Source organism: Cynoglossus semilaevis, chromosome 4 (assembly GCF_000523025.1).
Source record: "Cynoglossus semilaevis isolate Cse_v1.0 chromosome 4, Cse_v1.0, whole genome shotgun sequence".
In the NCBI taxonomy this organism is placed as follows: Eukaryota; Metazoa; Chordata; class Actinopteri; order Pleuronectiformes; family Cynoglossidae; genus Cynoglossus; species Cynoglossus semilaevis.
In genome coordinates, this window is record NC_024310.1 from 6235060 (window position 1) to 6239566 (window position 4507).

General features: G+C 41.2%; 1 long non-coding RNA gene across 1 annotated transcript; it reads left to right on the top strand.

The window, feature by feature from the left end:
• Window positions 1-520: 520 nt before the first annotated feature.
• Window positions 521-2350, top strand: LOC112486948 (uncharacterized). Its single transcript, XR_003049577.1, has 2 exons — window positions 521-2182; window positions 2266-2350. It is a non-coding gene; the product is annotated as an uncharacterized LOC112486948 (long non-coding RNA).
• Window positions 2351-4507: the final 2157 nt, after the last annotated feature.

The following is a 4507-nucleotide window of genomic DNA, read 5'->3' on the forward strand; positions in this document are numbered from 1 at the left end:
TGCCCCCCCCCCCCACGCCCCCCCCTTATATATCTCAACACACACACACACAGTAGAAGAGGAGAGAGCAGCGATAAAGCTGGAGAGGCCACTTCAAGACGCTTCTGGCATGTGGTCAGAAATAGTCCAGCGGTGCAGCGGACCGACCGTTACACTGACCCTACACTCTCTCTGTCAGTAACAGGATGTGATGACACATCAAATGCAGGATGTCAAAATTTGAAATGAGTGGCTTCGGAGTCTGAACCGACCAAGGCTCTGCTTGACCTTTTCCGTTCCTGCTGCGAGGGCTCTAATTGAAGTGACATTTGCCTTTTGACATCACGGTTGTCCTCTAAGCTATCTGGCATGTCAACAATGACATTCATTACTGCGCGGCCGTCGTACTGAAAGGAATGATGACATTTAAGCTGTGTTCTTTCTTTCTTTGTCGTCCATGGTCCAGCTTTTCCCTTTTTACCTCCATGAAATGTGTCTGATTGGCCACAGACCTTTTACTGGAATGAAGTAATATTTCCATCCCATCTTATGGTGATTCATTAATTCTCTTTTTTTATATTTTTTTTTGGACTGTTGCAAATATTCTAATTGTATGCCACCTTTGATGCTCATTATTAACATTATTGTTTGATTTAAAGTGGCAACAGGAATGTTAGGGCCACAGTTACATTTATACCTTTCCCTTCATATTCAGACATGATCAATAACCAAGTCATTAAAAAATATTAATTATTTAGGTTATTAATTAATTTATTAAATACTAACTACAAGTTAAAATATGTAATTAATAATAATGTTATAATAATCATGTGGAGTTCACTCTCTGAGAACTCCATATGGTTTCAGTTCAGCTTCTAACGTGTTCCATGCTGAGGGTGAAGCTAGAAAACGGAATGCTCTTTTCTCAGTCCTGAGACATGGAGACGACAGATGGGAAATATTTCCTGGAACGTAAAGCAAAGCTCATATTTGTTCTTTGAAGAGAAGTGCAAAAAAAAATAATTTCAATATTCATCCATCAAGCCGGCCAGATTAAACACCCTAGCGGGCCTTTTTTGGCCCGCGGGCCGTATGTTTAACACCCCCTGGTTTAAATGTGAACAGTCCGTTCTGAGCCCTCGGCTGGGGTCCATTAACTCCTCTCTGAGTGGAATGGCTCCTCTCTGGAGCCCCGTTCTCTTAAACTCCTCTGAACTCTGACTGATATTTGGCGCATCGTGGCTGAACTCAGACGACAGGGAATTATGATGTGATGCTAATGAGGCTAAAGCAGATAAGTGAGCGCAGAAGCCAACGATGGTGAGAGCACATCAAAGGAGCTTCATTTAGCCTCCACGAGCTCTAATTAATAACCGTCTTTGTCGTCTTTGTGCCGACAGGAGAGAGCGCCGTGTCTCACTTCAGTCGCTGTGTGATGTGTGTGTCGCAGTCTCGCAAACTGGCACAAATCCTGGGAAAAAGTAGAGGCCTCTAGATTTCTGTGTAAATCCTGCTGAGTCTCCACCAAATTTAATCCCTCACTTAAAATGCAGGGGATGTTGCTGCAGCAGTTTCATTGTCCGAGACTTAAAGTCGGGATAAAAATGAAAAAATATTTCTCCGATCTTTGCCTTGGGGGGAAAAAAAAATAAATTGTAAGACAGATCTGGGGATATTTAAGAAAAAACTCCCAGCAGCAGCAACCTTCAACTCAGAGTAAAAAAAAACAAACAAATATGTCTTCAAAGTTATTGACTGTGTCATGATTTCACTGTGTTTAAAAGTTCTGTGGTCTCTCTGTTGGTTCCACACATCTGTTACATCGCATTACATCACATTCTTCATGAAAACATCAACCGATGTTATAAAAAAGTAAAATCAAAAGTGAGAGCTAACAGCGTGTCTGTGGCTCATCCTTCGTCTGCGAACTCTGAAATGCCAAGAATCGTAAATTATTTTCAGCGATTGTGACCGTGTGTGAAGTTGTGAAGTGTACTCTCATCCCTTCTGTACGTATTTCATCTCATATTTTTCCGCAGTACTTGACTGCTTTTCTGCTGCTGTGCTTACTTCCAGCCTCTATCACCTATTCATCTTCTTCCATTTCATCATTTTCACGGTTGTGGAGTGGAAGTGGAGCAGATCCCAGCGTCCGTCAGGCCAGGCTGTGGTACAGACTGGACACTTCCCTGATCCATCACGGGTAGAGATGAACAACCTTTCACTCTCACCTTCAAACATTTCATTCCAAATGTTCCAGTAACTTCCATCCTGCATGTTTAACAGCTGGGGGAGAAAAAATGAACCTGGGAACCAGTGATTGAGCACCACCCACTACTCCACCGTACGCTCCTGCTCCTCACAATCTGGGGAAAAAAAATGTACTGAGTACTGAGTGAACTCATGACTGGTGTTACTGTCACAGGTTATCATTAGACTGTCAAAAGTGTTACCTGATTTTTTTTTTTTTGTAAAACTATTTCCATCGTCAGACCTCCTATTTACCAAACTTTTTTTCTGGGGACCCATATTTTAAAAGTCACAAACCTTCGCGACCCAAGTCAAAAGATATTATTCGTAAACTCCTGAGAAAAATGATGCAAGACGACCCCCAAAAAAATCTCTTGCAACCCACCTGTGGGTCGCGACCCAGTACGTTTGTGTGTGGGTTTTTTTCTTTAGCTGTAGGGTTGTGTAAATATACATATTCCATCTGACATTTGGTAAAAAAATAATAATAAAAATAACCATCTCTATCTCATTCATTTTGGTTCCCTCAAGAGTGAAGTCTACAGTCTTCCAGGTAATAAGGCTAAAAAAAAAAAAAATCTGGATAACAGATGACCTCACACTGAAAGCTGAGTCAGTGTGAAGTCCCTATAAATACAAGTGACAGCAATTACTGATGTAGCACCCCCTTCAGGACATCGGGATTACAAGATAAAGTACAACCTAAAAGCAATTTCCAGCCAGAAAAAGAAATGGGTTTGTAATGAAAGGTTTGCTGATGATGTGGTTTTATATGTGACTACGTGTGATTGAACGGCTGTTGATTTACCCTCACTGATCTGTGAACCTCTCCTCTGTCTTGTCTCCTTCCCATTCCTCTTTTTTTGTACAGATTTATGTATCATAACATGGATGACTGCTGTATCTAGCACTGAGCAACAGTCCAGGCTGGAACATTTAGACACTGAAATGAAAAGTGACAAATATGATAATAAATTAAACGAGTTTAAGTGTTTTTTTGTTATTCATATCAATTACTTATTTTCTGCTGTCACTCAAATCTATTGCTCGATGACTTGATAAAACCATCTCTGTGTCAGGTCTGTCTGTGTCTCCGTTCATTGTCTTCATCACACTCAGCTGTGTCCTGTGGTTCCCTGGTAATTTGTCTCATTAATCTCACCTGGTGCCCTGAGTATAAATACCTTCCTTCTTCACTCAGTCTGTGTTGATGGTTTGGTCAGTGGTCGGTGTCTGTGTTTGTTGATCTTTGTGTGAGACTTTGAAAACATGCCTTAGTTAAGTTGGACTTTGTTTACTGGACTTCCTGCTCCTCAAAGTTAAGACTTTGTTTACTGGACTTCCTGCTCCTGATCTGAACCTCTCCAGGTGCTGTTTTTTGGCAGCTTCATTGACCTGCTGTATGTAACACTCTTCAATAGTTGATCTGTTCATTTCCTACTCTTCTGTTTTTTTTTGGCAGCTTCCTTGACCTGCTGTATGAAACGCTCTTCAACAGTTGATGATCTGTTCATTTCCTACTCTTCTGTTTTTGTTTTTTGTTGTTGTTTTTTAGTAACGTAGCATGTACAGTACATAGAGCACTTGATACTAACAGTACTAATACTGGAAGAAACGATGGTTTGGACTTTAGGTCACTATGACTGTGAGTGGACTGCCTCTCTCTGTGTGTGTTAAAGAGACACTACACTACAGTACAGTGCAGTACAGTGCAGTACATACGTACTGTGATCGTCCTCTCGGCCCAGGTAATGGATCACCTCGCTCCCTGAGGAGCCATGATGTCATGGAAAAGTGAAATACTCTGTAGAATCGCAGAGAGCAGAACGTCTCCGACTGCTGTCCTTTGCCCTGGTAATAATTTAATAACGATGATGTCGTCATGTCGGGGGGTGGGGGGGGGGGGGAGGGGTTAACTGCAGGAGGCTTTACAGTGTGTGCAGAGTAGTAAATGTGCAGCAGTGAAAGATGAGGGAAATGTAATAGTTCATTGGAGACAATTTAAACCCATAAAAGAGTACATTACACCCACATATACTACATCACAGTATTAAAAAAAAAAAGCTGACGCCTTTTATTCACTTATTTAAGTTTTTCTTTATTGGCTTCAAATCAAATCCGATGCAGAGAACAATCGTAAAATCCAACGTGTCAATATTCAAACAATTACATTTGAGGAGAAAAAGATAGAAAGGAAAACCAAAAAGTCAGGCTAGAGATTTCAGAGGGACGCTGTGGGAGTGATGCTGATGGTAGATGACAACAAACAGATGTTGAC